Source organism: Chionomys nivalis, chromosome 3 (assembly GCF_950005125.1).
Source record: "Chionomys nivalis chromosome 3, mChiNiv1.1, whole genome shotgun sequence".
Classification (NCBI taxonomy): domain Eukaryota; kingdom Metazoa; phylum Chordata; class Mammalia; order Rodentia; family Cricetidae; genus Chionomys; species Chionomys nivalis.
Window position 1 is genome coordinate 28,918,282 of NC_080088.1, and position 18,874 is coordinate 28,937,155.

Below are 18,874 nucleotides of genomic sequence, written 5' to 3' on the forward strand. Positions count from 1 at the left end.
ATATATATATCTGGTCTGTATTTTGAGTATCTCATATATATATATATATATATATATATATATATATATATATATTCAGATATATGACCAAGGAAATTTTACACTATGTAATTTAAGAGTATATGTTTCTTAATATAGAATCTACATTAAAACTATCTATAGACCTGTAAACTATATGCTGGGAACTTAGTCATAGTAAAACTAAATTTCCAAATATCCATACCTGCATTTACTTAGGATATGATACTAAATGACTTAATATCATGTGTGCATAGGGCAGCAAGTAAAAGGAGATTTTCCATATTCAATGTGAAAACACGGTATATATTGTCTGTTTAGTACCAGTGAGTTTTATTAATATTTTCACATACTAATCTTAGTGTTAAATTGCCCCTAAAAATATCAAGCAGGAGGGGTACCTAGTAAGTCATGTTTATTTGAAATAAATTTACATATTATTTAACAGTAAAGTTATTTATAAATTCATAGTTTGGAAAGACTTACTCATGTTCTATACCTAGAAAAAGAATACACAAAACCCAAATTCACCACTCAAGTTTCATTTCTCACAGTGTTCTAAAAATGTAATCACCAAGATGTCTTGGGTCAAAGCTGTTGTTGCAAAGTCCTACAATAGCCTGTGGTTGATTTCAGGAATAGAAGTACACATGTACAGCAGCAAAGAAGCAATCCCATAAAATTGTATTATGATCTGTACACATGCTCCATGACATCTGTTCATCTGAACACACACACACATACATACACATACATACATGGTGAAATGAAATTAGATTTCCAAAATTTTCCAAAAAGTGCCTATCTTTCAGCTGAAATGTCTGTGTTTAATTGCTAAATCCCAAAATGATGGTTAGTGTAGGAATTTTTTTCTCCATAATCAGTATTTTACCTAATATATTGATAAAGTAACTTAAGGCAATTTTTAGAGGAATAATATTTGAGAGTAGAGGAAGTTCTGGGTAAGTGAAGTTCTGAGTTAATATTTATTTTTGATATGGGCACAGGCTTATTAGGACCAATGCCTCAAAAAAATCCTAGACATCCAATGTATGCTGCCTGTTAAATGTGCTAGGACTATGGTGGCACATAACTTTTGTAAATAACCACGCAAATTCTAGTGTCAGACATGGAATTCTCTCATGAAGTGGTCCTCAAGTCTACAACAAGTCATATGCATACATGTTATGGGTTTTAGTGTAATGGTTTTGTGTGACTCCTAGCAGTGGAATAAGGTGTGCTCTCACTCATTTGCCCGCTCTTAGTGCTCTTCTTTACCTGGGTTAAATTGCACAGTCTTGATATGATAGATTTTGACATGTCTTTTGGAACTGGTTTTGTTGTATTTGTTTTATGTCTTGTGGGGGGGGGGACTACTCTTTTCTGGAGGAAAATGGAAATGGGGATAATCTGAGAGAGAAGGGATTGGGGGGAACCTGAAAGGAGTAGAAGAAACTGTGGTCATTATGTATGAGAAAAGAATGTATTTTCAAATAAAAAGTATACTATTAGCAAAAATGTATGAATGTATCAGTATACTTTACAGGAAAATATATATTTGCAGTTTAATTACAATGATATTGATTGAGTATAATGAAGTGAAGACAAATGAGAAAGCTATCAGGTTAAGTAGGAAGCCATGAAGAAGAGAAGGATTAGGAGACATTCACTGTATTTCAAAGAAATTATCAATCAATTTAAAGTAATTATTTAAATTATAATTTATAAAAGTATAATTTAATACTGTATCTACTATAAGTGAATGAATTTTATATTAATTAATACATATATTTTTATATCTATTCAATAAAGGTGATATTACAGAAGTAGACAGGAATGATTTATTCATTATTGAATATATTCTCATTTATATATGTCTACATAGAAACCTGGTTATAAGACAAAATAGACAGATACCTAGATATTAATGTCATAATGTGAATTAACTCAAGTTTTTTAATGTACAATTAGTACAGTGGAGAACATACAGAGGAATAAAAACTGATGTAATTAAAGCATACAGATCACACAGACATGGAGAGAATAGGAAAGATCTAAAATAGCTTTTAAGCAGTTAGGACACAATGAAACACTAGAGACAAAATTTTAAAAAAAATACACAAAAAAAGAGATTTTAAAAATCATTTAAAATTTAAAATGTGAAAGAATGGATAAAGAAAATTATTTGCACAATGGAATATTATTCAGTGGTAAAAAATGACATCTTGAAATTTGCAAACAAATGTATAGATCTAAAGAAAAAATATTGAGTGAGGTAATCCAGACCCAGAAAGACAAATATAATATGTACTCACTCATAAGTGGCTTTTAGACATAAAGCAAGGAAAAATCAGCCTACAGTCCACACCTCTAGAGAATACAGACAACAAAGAGGACCCTAAGAGAGACATACATGGGTCTACATAGGAAGGAGAAAGATGAGATCTCCTGAGTAAATTGAGATTGTGTGTGCCATGGGAGAGGGTAAATCAGAAGAGAGGAGAAATGAAGCATATCAAAGGTTAAAATATTTATAGATAGCACAAGAAAAATAAAATAATAAATTAAAATTACTATTCAGTGATAAGACAAACTGCCTAATATATGAATATTTAAAAGAATAAAAATAAAACGACACAGTTTGAATTTACCAATAAAGACAACATTTATTTATTTTGATTGAGCTAAATCATGATGGAATCACAATTCATTAATAACATTTTCTTTTACTAATACTCCTTTATATATAACTGAACACTCAAAAGTATTAAATATACTTTATTTTTTGTATTATTGTTGAAAATATTTGGATTAATTAGGGCATTTTATTATACAATTCTTATTTTATAGGCTTACCAAACTGATGTCATATTCTGACAGATTGGTTATATTGTATACAATTAATATTCATATGCTAAGAAAATGCAAGAGGCAAAGCAATGTAACCTTTCAGTGGATAACTGTTTCAGCCCTGAGCAGGAGAAAATGCCTGAAGCTCAGATCCTGGAAGTTGTTGTAGAGAAGTAAGTATTAACATAACATTGAAATATATGACTTTTTATTAAAGGGTATAAAAGATTGGAAATCTATGTTTTTAAAAAATATATACATTTTAGTATGTCAATAAGATATGAGAGGTATTTGTTGAGTGAAATACAGGGGTGTGGACTTCCATACATAGGTTCTTGAAAGAAACTTATTCTCCTTATTCCCAGAACAGATCATTTCCAACTCTAGGATCATGTGCAAGTCAAACTTCCATTTCTTTTTCTAGTTTCCTTTTGGAAAAAAAGTGAGTAATCTAATTATGTCTGCATATTTTCTTTTTATGAATATTAAAATTATAACAAAAGGCTAAAGGCTAAGTATATTATCTGAAAAATGAAATGTATTCTTTGACTCATCTAGTAAAACAGTTATGATAGCAAAATTGCAAATATACATTTATATATGAAAGCAAAATCTAAAGATATGTTGTTACATAGAATAATTTCTAAACTAAAATTAATTATGAATTAACATTTTACAGGATGTATTTGAAAATATTAAGAAGCAGTTTAAGAATCATGTATTGAAGAGATAATAAAAAAAGTCCAGCATAGAAGTAATGGTGTAAATATAGTATCATATTTATTTATAGTTTATAGATACATACAAAGAATAAAATTACTATCAAAATTAAATTTGCCAGGAAGAAAGCTGTCTCCCTCCATGTTTTAAAAAACAGGATCAGTAATGTCTATTGGGATTTCAACTTCCACAGTAACTGTAGATGAGTCTGACACACCACTGTTTAAAATATTAACATTGAAATTACTTAATATTTTCTAAACTTTATTGTTTTTAAAATATAATGCCTGGATACATTAGTAACAATTCTATGCCTGTGTGTATAACAGTAGTTAATCACATTAGTACTCTTGAAACATTCTCTATTCTACATCCACATACTTAAAATTCATTGTTCCTAGTGCTTTAATCATGTTTGTTATAGAATGAGTTTGTTAAAATTTTCCAGCTTGGTGATACTTTATGGCTAACTTTAACTACTTTAAAATTCAATAAAGTTTTTAAGGATTTTAACATAGTAAAGACTGTAGTTGAAATCTGAATTTGCTCAATATTAACTATTTAATTTACAAAAATAATTGTGTATGTATATATTATTTAGATAAAATAGATGGTAGATAGATGATAGATGATAGATAGATAGATAGATAGATGATAGATAGATAAATAGAGAAGTAAAGAGATAAAGTGCTATCATCTAAGTTCCACCAGTGTTACATGTGAAATTATTTTCTATGCTTTTCATCTATCATTACTTTGCAGTGACCAGAGAGCATAACTCAGTTATTGTATAGGGAATAAAAAACTAAAGTTAAGACATTAAAACATGTATATGCTATAGTAATAATGATGATGATGATGATAATAATATTTATACTAATTGTTCTATAATACAATACAACCAAACTGCAGTTTCTCCTCTCTCCATTCCTCCCATTTCCTTACACTTTTCTCTTCTGCAGAATACCCTTTCTTCCATTTCTCTTCAAAAAAGGGCAGGCCTCCCAGGGGTATCAACAGGAAACAGCATAACAAGATATAAGACTAGACACAAACCCTCATATCAAGATTGAATGTGGGACCCAGTAGGTGGAAGAGTGTTCCTTACAGCAGGTGAAAAAGTCAGAGATACCATCATTCCCATTGTGAAAATTATCAGTGATCTTTTTGAAAATTAAAAGGATCTCCTAATTAAGAAAAATGCAAATCTTATCTTCATCTAGAGAAATACTTCGGAGATTGAATACTAGCTTAAAATACCTAATATATACAAGATACAGGACTAGATTCCCAACCCATTCAAATTAAATAGTTTGTTTTATAAATCATAATGTATAGAGAAGACAATAACTTTAATGGAGGAGTTACTTTCATTGGTTAATAAAGAAACTGTCTTGGCCCATTTGATAGACCAGCCCTTAGGTGGGTGGAGTAGACACAACAGAATGCTGGGAAGAAGGGAAGTTATGCAATCACCATGCCTCTCCTCTCTGGGTCAGATATGATGAAACTCCAGCCCAAGATGGACGTACACTAGAATCTTCCTGGTAATCCACCACCTCGTGGTGCTACACAGATTATTAGATATGGGTTAAAGCAAGATATGAGAGTAAGCCAGTAAGAGACTAGAGCTAATGGGCCAAGCAGTGTTTAAAAGAATACCGTTTCCATATTATTATTTCTGGGGCTAAGCTAGTAGTGTGGGAGCCAGGTAGGATGGAAAGCAGGCCTTCCTGCAGCTCCTTCAACATAACTTGATTCATTAAATTTAAATCTATTCAGTTTTCTTAGGTGTTACTGGATTAAGGTCCTAAGAAACTCTTGTGTAATGTTGCGGAAGTGAGTCCTGAATTGCATTAGATACCCCAATATGTTTAAGCTTCTAGAACCATGAGATGCCACTCAAGGAAAACTGCACACAGGCAGAGCAAACATTCCTAGAGAGAAATGAAACGTTCAGGCACTGAAGATGATAGGTTAGAGTCATATATGTCTTTTGACTTCAGATAGAGAACTACAAATTCGTTATTTTATTCTGATGGGTGTCAGTCCAGTATGTCCTACTGTGCCCTATTCTTCCCTTTAAATGATAATGTATTTACTGTGTCAGTGTTCATTAGAAGTGCATAATTTACTTTTTGATTGTGCAGGAGGTTATTGTGGAATATTTGTTTACACTATAAAGACATGTCTCTGCTTAAGATCTCTTCTGATTAGTTTAATAAAAAGCTAAATTGCCAATAGCTAGGCAGAGTAACATATGTAGAACTTCCAGGCAGAGAAAGAGAAATCGAGGAAAGGAATCTAGGTGTGAGAATTTTCTAGCAAACTCAGTGCAAAGTAGATGTGCCATAGTAAGAAAAGGTAAATGAGTCACACCACAGAATGCAGATTAAGAAAAGTATGGCTCAATTAAGTTGTAAGAGCTAGTTGGGAAAAAGTATAAGCTAAGGCCAAACTTTCATAATTAATGTTAAGTCTCCTGGTCATTATTTGTTGACTGGTGATCCAATGATATTCTGAAGAGAAAGTACTACTACAGTTTACTTTTAAGATGGTGACATGAGATTCAAAGGAGGCTTTGTACTTATAAACTGTGTTGAATCTATTAGCAGATAGTGCTCTTTTTTAGTTAAAGTATTTCATGTTATATGAAATTAAGATTGGAGGCAAGATGCTTGAAAAAGAGGTCCCTCAAATATGTTGGAGTTTTGAGTAACTGATTTCCAGCTGGTAACACTGTTTTAGTAGGTTTGGGAGGTTTAGTCTTGCTGTAATAAATACCTTGCTGGATGTGGGCTTCATGAGTTTAAAGATTCACTGTGTTTTGAATTCACCCTCTGCTTCTTGGTGGTGGCAAATCATCAATTCTCTTCTGAGAATTCCATGCCTGCTGTGTAATGCTTTGGTTCTACACTCAGATTCTTACCTTCTAGAGTGGTAAACCAAATGAAACCATTCTTCTATATGTTGTTTTGGTCATAGTGTTATCACAGTGTTAGAGCACTAACAAATGCACCAATATAATCAAGACAAAGTGAGTTTGATAAATCATGTTAGGAATGATTTTTTTAAAAAAGAATGGAAAACAAGATACAAATATTTCTAATTAATAATTAGCAAAAATAAAAAAATTAAATCAAAGGGTTCTTTGATAAATTGGACATCCACATACAAAAATTAAGGAAAGGCAGAGCAAGGGAGAAAAGAAAGAGAACAAATCAACGAATGAAACCCCACCAAAACGCCTTCAACATAAGCATCACATCTATGCAGTTATCTGAAAATGCTCAAATGCTCAAAACCATTGAACATTAATATAAAATCTAAATATATAAAAACATAATGACCACATAAATACAGAGAATATTTTTAAGCCTAGATCTAAGTAGGACCCCTAAAAAATAGCTAAAGCATTTTTATCTTGTATTGTAAAAACTTAAAAGAATTTACTATGTAAAACAGAATTAAAATAATCAAAGGCAGTAAACAGACTGGGGAAAAAATCACCTGCAAGAAAATATATTGAATATATAAAAAGAGAATCTGGGAAACCAAGAATTAAAGAAGGTCTCCAGGAATTATGCAGAATGTAAAAAGCCAAAAATACAGGTTCAAATTTTTATGATTCTATATATGGAATAGACTTAAATTGGAAAATATCTAGCAATAGAGTGCAAATTAACATTTGCTAGAGTGTAATAAGAAGTGTGAGAGAATTGAATAAGTGAGTAACATTTAAAGGACAATGTGAATGATCAAGCATGATGGAAGAATGTATATCTTGATCAGTCAATATTATTAACTACACTTTGAGTCTTGGTTGAGTTTGGCATGACTCTACCTCTGGGCAAACCAAGAAAGTACACATGTCATTGCACTTTGTGAATTCTGAAGCCTGTGTGCTGAATTATCCTGGAGCAGAGGTGTGGTTTAAAGAGAACAACTAAATTTTAATTTTAACCAGGATATTCTGGACAAAATGCCATCTAGAGATCATAAATGCAGAAATATTTTAAGGTGAAACTAAGATTAACTGAGCATCATAACCTAATTTTGATGTATATAACAGTAGGGATAATATAGAATGCCATATAATAAAGTTCTTATAAATTTCCATATTACTAATAAGAATACTAATTTATTGTAAAATAAATTAGAAATACTATTCCTCAATTTGATATAGAAATGTGTTAGGTAGCATAAAAATCTTTACTTAGGGGAATGTTTAGAAAAGAACGAAAGGAAAATCAATAAATTTGAAGCCTATTACCTTCTTTAATATAGGTCTACTATTCAACATTTACAGGCAATACATCAGAAAACATTTATCATAAATTTTACAATTTCCCTCAGAATTAAATGTCTGAAATATGCATTTAGCATAAGTGAATATTGGGTAAAAAGAGATTGAATATTATATGATATGAATATTTATATGTTCAATGCTATATATGGCATATTGTAGCACAGTAGTATGTATTTTATCTAAAATAATTATATTTGTCTAAAAAAACCCTAATATTTTGTCAGTAAAATGAGTATTTTGCCTACTAAGACTAAAACAAATAATCCAGCATTTACTTAGGTGGATCATTGACAGTATCCCTTTTACATGACATTTTCTCTTTTCAACATTTTTATATAAAAACAATATGTTCTGGTTGTGGTCATGCATCATTAAAAGATAACATTTTTAAACAATATTTTAATATCTTGTATTTAAAATTATTTTCTGAAGTGAATATTGTCTCTGACCATTTCTGTAATGAAAAGGGTTCAGGTCTTTCTTCACTGAGGTGATAAATTCTTTGAAAAATTTCTGTCCTTCAATTCCCTTATATTTAGTGTGTGTAATTTTTATAGACTAATATTCGGATTCTGAGCAAACCAAGCTAAACTGAACACATCTGTAGTGTTTTTTCCCCACAACTTCAAATTTATTGGCTCTTCTATTTTCATCCATGTTTCCCTTCTGAATTTAAAAACAAACAAAGAAAACTGTCTTTTTAGAATTGTTTTTAGAATTTTTAGAATTGTGTAAATATAAACATATTTGTTCATCTTATATCTCTAATTATTCTTATGAAAAATCTCATATATATGATTTTGATTTTTTAAATATGATTTATAGAATAAAATAATTTGTCTTTCAGTCAAATGAGTACAAACAATTTAGAGTAGACTCTATGTATAATGGCACTTGTGTTCATGCTAAGTCAGGCACTGAGAGAAGCTCAGTAAAAAAATGAAAACAGAAACAGGATTATGTCCAAAAAGTAAAGAATGTTAGATTAGGGAAAATTAGAATTAATAAGTAAGCAATCTTTGCTAATGTCTTCGGAGCCTAGCCCCAAGACATCTTGATTTATGACATTTATCATCCGGATTTATAAAAGAAAATTTTCGTATTATTTGAAACCATTTTATTTATGTGTTGTGCTTTGTCATAGTGTCTTAAGTTTATAATACAGTTTGCTTTGTCCTCTGAACTAACAGTACATTTAATTTTAGTCTCCATTCCAAACATAACACACAAGAAGTTTTAAGCATTCAAATGTAAAATAAAGATAGACAACCCAATCAGAAAAGGTTAAAATGTTCTTGGTAATAGTTAGAAATATAAGGAATAAAGGCAATGATATATTGTGCAGTTCATTGCAAAATATGAGACTCAATACCGGATATTGTCAAGGGAGCAAGATCAAACATGTAATAAAGTGTACAGTAACACATGCTGTTAAAAGTCACTGACAGCATTCAAATCTTCGAACTAAAGTAGAGATATTTCTGTTTGCAATATGAAAATGGTATTGTGCTAAATTGACTTAGCTTAGAATGGCCTCAGGCAATGCTAAATTCTGGTTGGAAAGAAGGCTTGAAAGCCAAGGAAATTGAACTTTGATTCCCTTAGTCTCTCAGTAACTTTTGAGGATTAACTGCAGTCTGCACTCTGGAAGCAAGAGCACTTGTCCTTTCAAAACAAGAAAGGAATGCATGCAAAGCTTCAGCATGCCACCAATGAAAACACACAAGCCTTAATTTGTGTAATGAAAACCTGAATACACTTTCCACTCTAAGATTTGCACAAATCCCTTCCAAATTTGTGTATACGTGAAGGTCTTCAGAATTACATCCTTCTCAAAAGAGTCTCCTGCTTTATGAAAACCTTCACCTGGTAAATCTCATGTCTTACTGTAGCCATGTCCCTGGCTATTTTTCTAGGTCTTTTGGCATCTTTCCAATAATCTTGTTAAATCTTTTATAAAATTGTGCAAATGAAAGCTAAACAAAAAATACAGGGTCCATGCTTCCCTTAACTCAGCTTATGTTCTCCCAGGTGACTTAGAAAGACCAGCCTTATCATACTTTCAAATGACTGTGTAAAATATAAGTGCCAAATGAGTTCTGACTTCAGAGTGTCCAGCTCCAGCTGCCTTAGAAATTCTAAGAGGAGAATTTATGCCTCTAGTTGTTTAAGGTGAAGTCTATAATTAGGAGAAAATCACATTTACATGAAGATTTCAGAGTTGAAAAATAAAAGTTACATCAGAGAAAATAAATCCACCAATGTAAAAACAGAATGCATGATGATTTTGATAATACAATTGATATCAGGCCCATTAGTCATTTACTATTTGCATTTCCTATATATGCCTTAAATGATAAAACAAACCAACAAACAAATAACTCATAATGTATTTATATCCCCACCTGGGAATACATTCTCTTAGTATACTTTCAAGGTTTCCTTCTTCAGACTTTAAAATATTTATTTTGACAAATATTCAATAGTTTGTGGGGTTTTTTTTTTAATCTCATCAAAAACATGCCTCTTTGTTCACTACTACATTCTCCATAGGTATCAATACCCTAATAGCCACTTATTAATATAGTTTGTGTCTATTTGATAATAATAAAATTGACATATTTTCCCCCAAATAATATTTTCATAAATATCCCTTTCATTGGCTGTGAGTTGTTATATATTCTTCATAAATATAAAGAAAAACATTGAGAGTCTCATCATACAAGAAAAATGTTACATGATACAAATCTATTTATTAAAAAAACAAGAGTATTTATTGTTAGAATATTAAAGAATAACTGTACTAAAAAAGTGTTATGAGGACAAAAACACTCCAGAGAGATGTTGACCATCAGCGACAGTCGGAAAAGATGGTTCATATACGCTGGTCCATTCTGTGATGGACTTGAGTCCTCTGTCCTATGTCCTTTTTTCTATTTTTTTTATTTTAGAGGTCTAGAAAACATGAAATATATATAAACAGATAACTTTATTAGCTTTTTTTCTTGTACCTGTAAAGGAAGCATAAAATAAAGCTTTTCAAAAGCACCTAGTAGCGAAAGTGTATTGCATGACAGAAGAATAAAATAAATATAAATATTTCATCTGAATAAAGTAATTGATGAAAATTATATGAATAAATTCATGATATTTTATATATATGATTTTTAAGTATATTTTTTAAAGATGTTTCTATAGCAAAATACATACTGGCCAATTTAAAATGATCCTTGATGTTTTGAAAATTTTTCTGCTTCTCTAGTATTAAAAATATTGTTATTTAATATTTATTCTGCACTCTATTATTATCCAAAGTAGGAGGCTTAAAATATCAAAAGGAGACCATCTTGTTTCATCTAATGATGTTTTTTACTATCTCTTATTCTGGCTGACACCTTTTCACTCTTTGGTATTCTCTTCTAAGTGCTGGAGATTGCTGTATAAGTTCCTCATATTCTGGTTAATTATTATCTCAATATTAAATTACTCAGTATATTTGTATGCATATACATAAATATATATACATACATGGGCATATATAAATCATATAATCATTAATAAAATTATAACATATGCAGGAATTACTTAAATGCCTATGTATAATCTCACTATGTCAGATAGAAACACTGTGATATGTTAGGATGACTGTTATTGGACCTAAAAGGAGAAAATAAAATGATCTGATATTTTATTTTTAGATGGCCACCTTCTAAGATTGCTTTCACGTTTGTAGTCTTAATTCATACCTAACAGGTACTGAAGAATAATTCTATGTGTTTGATATTCCTTTAAAGTTAGCATTACTGGACATATACGAAAATACATTGCATTTATTAAGTTATAATCTACTAACTTTTTTGAAATTTGATGGTACCTAATTAATGTGTTCCCCTGTGCTGCACCAGTGCAAATATTCAGAGGAAGGTAATTTTGAATAGCATTTAGTGGCACAGAAACATATGTGATTTGTGGGACTATATGAAGCAAAAGAAGAATCTATACTTTGTAATGAATGCATCATAAACCAATCCCAGTTTCCTCAATAGAGGTTACCGGATCAGGATGGATATTAGAAATCAAATCAAATCATATCACACCTCTTAGAAAATCAGAATCATTCTTGATAACATAATCACAATGTTTTTGTGAAAATTGCCTTCCTATTAGATTTTTATTCAGATTTAGTTGGATTTCAAAGGAACACATCCTATAACAAAATTTACCTTTATAATCTTCAAAGAGTTTCTTCACTCCTCTCTTCTTGGCTTTTTTTTTTTTTTTGGTACAGCTACTATCAAAGTCAGGATTAAATATGCATTGTCACATAAACTTTTCCTCAGTGATGGCAAAAGATCAGACTATCTTTTGACCACTGTCTCACCAATGAGGATTAGTGGTGATTCTTTAAATGAGAGAAGGCTGAATATTTGTGAAAAGAATAAGAAGTGTTGCAAGAGGATGTAAAGCAGAGCACATCATCAATATATCTATTGTCCTGTAGCTTTAATTTCTCAGTTTTCCTTGATTCATCTAGGGATGAATCACAAAATGGTAACTCTCAAATATATTACATTGTATAACACAATTAAACATGTCACTATTAAATAAAAATGTCTTTTAAGCCTTTAGAATATTTGCTGTCTCCTAAGGGTTAATAAATTACATGTTGTAATATATTAAAGTTAAAAAATAAAAGTTTTGCCCCATTTAGTGATATTTACAAGAACTTACATAAATCAGTCAGACTTTACATTTTGGTAAGAAGTATATTAAAGCTTAAACATACTGTTCTCCTGGAGAAAATGTATACAATATTATATCAGAAACATTACCATGTAAATTAAAAAGCAAAGGTATGAAAGGTAAATTTCCATACTAACTGCCACTAAGTGTAGTGATTGTTAAACCTATTAGATCTATGTGAAAAATATTTACATACTGGTAAATTCACAATTTAAAAAAAAACTATACTTTCCATTTTGTTCATCATTTGATAATTTTATATATGTATATAATATATTCTTATTATAATCTCTATTTAGTGTTTTCTTTCTGTCTCCTACTTTATCAACTCTTCTCCCCTTCTTGGAAGTCAATTTTTCAAATTTGTGTGGCTTTTATTTTTTTAACCTATAAAATATAACCAAGGTTAATTGTGTGACCACTAGTATAGAAGTATTCTCTGGAGTCTTGTGGGAACCTGAAGATAACTGAAGGAAAATAACATTAAACAACTGGGGTTTTATGTTTTTATATTACAGAATTGTTAAAGTGAATTTCAATATATATACATCCTATGTTAAAAATAATAAATAATATTTATTATTTTTATAATAATATTGTTTTTATATTACAGAATTGTTAAAGTGAATTTCAATATATATACATCCTATGTTAAAAATAATAAATAATTTTAAAGAAAAATTGATCAAAATTGTCCCTTTCTCCTATATACCTATTAAACATTTCCATGTCTAGAACCATGCCCTACTTTTCAATACAATGTAGATTTGGAGTTGTTTCATTTTGCTCCAGTAGCTCTTTGTGCTGATTTAGTGGAGAATGCCCAATATGCTTAGATAAAATGTTTTCTGACAGAAAAAATAATATTGTTCACTCTAAAATGCTTTGTATCAAGGTAAAAATAGCCAATTTCCATCTTTCTTTAGAGAAAAAAAATCATAGCATTTCTATAATAACAATGTGAGAACTAGAGGGGTGGCTTACTAGGCTGTATTTCTGGGAGACTTACCAAAGGCAGAGTTTGCAATCACAGAGAGCAAGTTAAGCCCTTCATCTTCTCCAGGTAGATGAATTGAGTTCCATGTACTCAGCTATGCAGGGAATCTGAAGCAAACCTTTCACAGCAATAGTCTTTTTTCCTGAAAAGAAATTTTTATAATTTTAGTCAATAAACTAGATCTGCATGCTAACCAATAATTGCTTATAACTTGCTGATTATCACTAGACTTTGATATAATATAATAATTATTCACATGCCTGTATTAACTATTCATCCACGGTACCTATATTCACTGATTATTCTTTTTATAGAATTTTATGTTTTACTTTGGTTACAACCATTATTTTATTGTCTAGTGTTGATGTCTTGTCTTTTACTAATGGTGCATGAACTTTGTTTTAATAATGCCATTTTTTCACCAGGCAATGTCTGTCGAATGGGAAGCAAAATATAAGACATACCTTTTTATTTAATTTAGACACAAAGTACATCCCCACTTATCAAATGCCAGTGGTACCTAGGCACATTCTTAGATCACTGCTGTGGAGGGGAGGAGTGCTGGATGGCATCTTTTGTGTGTCAGCATCCAGTACAGCTACTCTACTCCTCACTACAAATTCTTATGTTTCCTCTTTCCTTCTTTGCTGTTCGAGTCTCTGTCCCTTGTTACACCTTAAAAACACTCCACTAAAGGCCTCATACTTCTATCTTCATCCTGACTGCACAATGTCTGCTTTGACTTCAAGGACTTCATGGATTCTGTTCATAGTGTATTTATAAAATAATGATAGAAAACCATTCTTTAGTGGTATTGTCAAAGCAATATCAGCTTTAGTATACATAAAATCCTTAACAAGTAAAGGGAATAAATGAAAATACAAAACAAAGTACTTATTTTATATTTGTTTTCCATATATAAAAGTAATTTAGATTTCCAATGATAAATACAACTAAAGTGCTTAATTTTACATTCTTTTACCTAAAAATGAATGTTGATCATTAAAATACTGCCACATAACATTTCAACATTTTACACTGAAGGATTTTGAATTAATTTCTTTGAGATTTGATTATTAATGATACAGATTATTTACCTTGGCTTAAGCTTAATATCATAATTATGATAATTAAAATAGATTTATGGATATAAATATTCTGCATGCTACATATACACATAATATAAGCTTGAGAGATCCTAGAGCATAGTGTAGTACATTAAAAAATTTATGAGTTACGGTCTCTTTCTGAAAAATTCTCTTCAACAGGAAAAAAAAAGCAATATAAATGTGTTTATTGAGTAATATGGGTACGCATGTATATCACTTCTTCAAAATTGATATTCCTAAAATATTTGTTCTATGATGGGGGAGAGTCTTCTGTTTTGAGTTGTTTTCATTGGTTAAATAAAGTCGCCATGATTCTCCCCCTCTACATAGATGCAGGTTAAGATCTTTCCTGGTAAGTCACACCTTGTGGTTTTACAGGGATATTAGAAATGGATTAGATCAATATGTAAGAGTTAGCCAATAAGAGGTTATAACTAATGGGCCAGGCAGTGTTTAAAAGAATACAGTTTGTGTGTTTTTATTTGTAGTAGGGAGCTGCGGGCCTCTTCCCACAGCCCGGCTCATGGCTGCCTGGCTAGCTTATGCCCCAAAATAATGACACACAAACTGTATTCTTTTAAACACTGCTTGGCCCATTAGCTCTAGCCCTTACTGGCTAATTCTCATATCCCGATCAAACCATCTCTAATAATCTGTGTAGCATCAGTCTTACCAGGAAAGATTCAGCATGTCTGACCTGGCGGCTTGCTTCATCGCTTCTGGCTCTGAGAGGAGCTGCCCTGCATCTGAGCTCACTTCCTCTTCCTCCCAGCATTCTATTCTGTCTACTCCACCCACCTAAGGGATGGCCTATCAAATGGGCCAAGGCAGTTTGTTTATTGACAAATGACCTTCCTCCATCATTTCCCCTTTTTCTGTTTAAACAAAAAAAGGAAGGATTTAACTTTAACATAGCAAAATTACATATAACAAAACAGTTATCAAGTAAAAGTTACAGTTACAATATTTACATCTACTTTATCTTTTATAACAAAGGAAAACTATAACTATAACTATTCTTCAACTCCATCAAAGACTCCAGAAAGATACAATATTACCTAAGCAAACAAGAAATAAGCAACTTACAAAACTCTAGAAATCACAGAGACATCTCGCTGCCTGGACAGTCACCCAAAGTTCCTCTGTACCGTTGGGGCATCCATCTTCAGCCTACAGGCCCATAGTTTCCAGCAGACATTTCCATGAAGCAGGAAATTTCAAAGTCAGTTCAGTCACTATCTGCTGTGTCCTGCAGAATGTCTCACAGACTCTTTCATGAATCAGGAACCCCGAAAGATCATCTCACCTTTAGGCAAGTTCAGTAGTCCTCTCTCTGTGGGTTCTCTGTGTCCAGTTTATGCAATAGTCCAGGCAAGAGCAGTTTCTTGCCCAACTGGCTATCAAACTCTATAAGGTGCCTCTTTGATGCTCATCTTCTTCTTGAAGTAGATTGGTGCTGCCAGGAGCAGAAGTGTCTCATTGTTATGAAAAACCCTAAGTTATTAAAACATTAAAATGCCATATTTTATAATCTTTGAAAGATATGAAGAATGCCTATCTAAAATATATCTATGTACATCTAGAAAATCTAACTAATGTGACTACAAGCTTGATTATTATTAATAATTATCCATTAACAACTTATATACATTACATTTTTAAGTGAACTACACAATCACAATACCTTAATCAATATCAGAAATACATATACATATAACAAAATTGACCTTAAATTCATATCAATAAACCAAGATTCATATCAATGCAAATTACTCACATCTTTATCATCTCCCTCTTTAAATGTAAAAGAACATTTGTAAACAATATTTGGGAACATGGGCGCAGTTTTTTCTCTCCAAACTGCTTCCTGCTGAATTGGGGCGCTGTTATTCAGGTCTTTTATGGGATAACTTGTCTGCTAGTTTTATCTCAGTTGGCAGTTGAGCGAAGCAATTTTTTGTTGTTCACAGCAACCCTTCAGGAGGGCGTGGTCCACCATACCATATTGGGATCGAAGAAGCAATCCATAGAGTCTCATTCTCTGTGAAAACAAAAGAAGAAACTCTTTTCCAAAGCATCATATCCTTAGATCCAAATTCTGAAGTCAAGGTATTTTGAAAATATCTATCTTAGATTAGTTCAGCAGCATTTATAAACAAATATCTTTTAGCATCTGTTGCTCCTTCCTCAGCATTCAAACAATTCAAACAGAGCATAATAGCATATAGTATCAAGATTCTCATCGTATTTTCCATCTTCGTGCAGCTTTATTTTAACCTCTATTTCATTTACTTTTACTTTTATTTTATATTTTCTGTATATCTTCATCCTGGAATAACTCTTTAGACCAGGCTGTCCTTGAACTCTCAGAGATTCCTCTGTCTCTGCCTCTCAGGCATCAGGATTAAAGGCGTGTGGTACCACACCTTGAAGTCACAGAGGTCAATCTCCCTCTGTCTCCTAGTGTTGGGATTAAAGGTGTGTACTACCACACCCAACTACTCTCTTTCTTCCTTATTTTTTTAAGAACTTTAACATTTAGCCTGCATATATTTTTAAGTACACTGTAAATCATTTAAAGGTTTTCTTTGTCTTTGAATCTCTCTTTACTGTATCTCTCTCTTTTTCTGACCACACGAGCCTTTAAATTACTGAGCAATATGGCTAGGATTAAAGCCATGGCTTTGCCGGCTAGATCCAGCCCATTCCTTAGCTTTCCAGCCTCATGACAGAGGTACCGGCTGTAGCCATGTTTATCACCACAACTCTGTGGCGTTTCAAGGTCTTTGCCAGCAAACAAGCTACAACACTCAAATGCTCTCTCTGTAGCTGACCTCCTGCCTCAAACAGTCAGAGTTTGCCCTGACAGGATGACCCAGAAAGACGGCATTTTTAAACAGCGCATTTTTTCCTGCTACGTCTGAAAACCAAAAAGCATACATTCAGCTTTTATCAATACCATTTAAGTGTTTTGTGGCAGGACCTCTTAAGAGAGCTGCAAGTTTTTGCAGCTAAAGCTGAGTCAGGAAGACTCTCTTAGATGAGAGAGCTTGCTTGCGTCTAGCAAGCAGAGCAGACCCGAGAAATTGTTGCTACCAAGAAAACATGCTTTACTCTATTCTTTCCCAAGCTTTCTCAGGCTTTCTGTAGATGTCTGGGCACCATCTGTAGTAGGGAGCTGCGGGCCTCTTCCCACAGCCTGGCTCATGGCTGCCCGGCTAGCTCAGTCGGTAGAGCATGAGACTCTTAATCTCAGGGTTGTGGGTTCGAGCCCCACGTTGGGCGCCATCTGTAGTAGGGAGCTGCGGGCCTCTTCCCACAGCCCGGCTCATGGCTGCCTGGCTAGCTTATGCCCCAAAATAACGACACACAAACTGTATTCTTTTAAACACTGCTGGGCTCATTAGCTCTAGCCCTTACTGGCTAATTCTCATATCCCGATCAAACCATCTCTAATAATCTGTGTAGCATCAGTCTTACCAGGAAAGATTCAGCATGTCTGACCTGGCGGCTTGCTTCATCGCTTCTGGCTCTGAGAGGAGCTGCCCTGCATCTGAGCTCACTTCCTCTTCCTCCCAGCATTCTATTCTGTCTACTCCACCCACCTAAGGGATGGCCTATCAAATGGGCCAAGGCAGTTTGTTTATTGACAAATGACCTTCCTCCATCAGTTATTTCTGGGAATAAGCTAGCCATGCGGGAGCTGGGGTGGCCTGAATGCAGCTCCAGCTCCTTCAACAGAGTGGCACCCAATGTGGTAATGAACTCCACATAAAACATGAGAGAGAGCTTAATTTTAAACACACACACAAAAGAGTTTAACACAGTCTTTTGCTGTTTGCTAGGGTGTGTTGTAGAGAGAATTTCCTGATTCAGCAGCCACAACAGGAAAAAAAAGCTGCGGTTTTGAAACAAGGCTTCCTAGGGTTGTGCCACCAGTGCAAACTCTGGCTTTAAAGCATTTCTTTTTTTTTTTCTTTTTCTTTCTTTTTTTTTTTTTTAGATTGCAATGAAGCAAGATTTAATTCAAAACAAAGATATAGTATATGTCAGAAAATACACTATAAAAAATGAGAAAGTACTCAAGGGACAAGTCACTATTTAAAGTTTTCTTTTATGAGATTCAAG

At 32.5% G+C, this 18,874-nt stretch overlaps 1 non-coding gene across 1 annotated transcript; it reads left to right on the forward strand.

The window, feature by feature from the left end:
- Positions 1–17,958: 17,958 nt before the first annotated feature.
- Trnak-cuu (transfer RNA lysine (anticodon CUU)) lies at positions 17,959–18,031 on the forward strand. The gene has a single exon. It is a non-coding gene; the product is annotated as a tRNA-Lys (tRNA).
- The last annotated feature ends 843 nt before the right edge of the window (positions 18,032–18,874 follow it).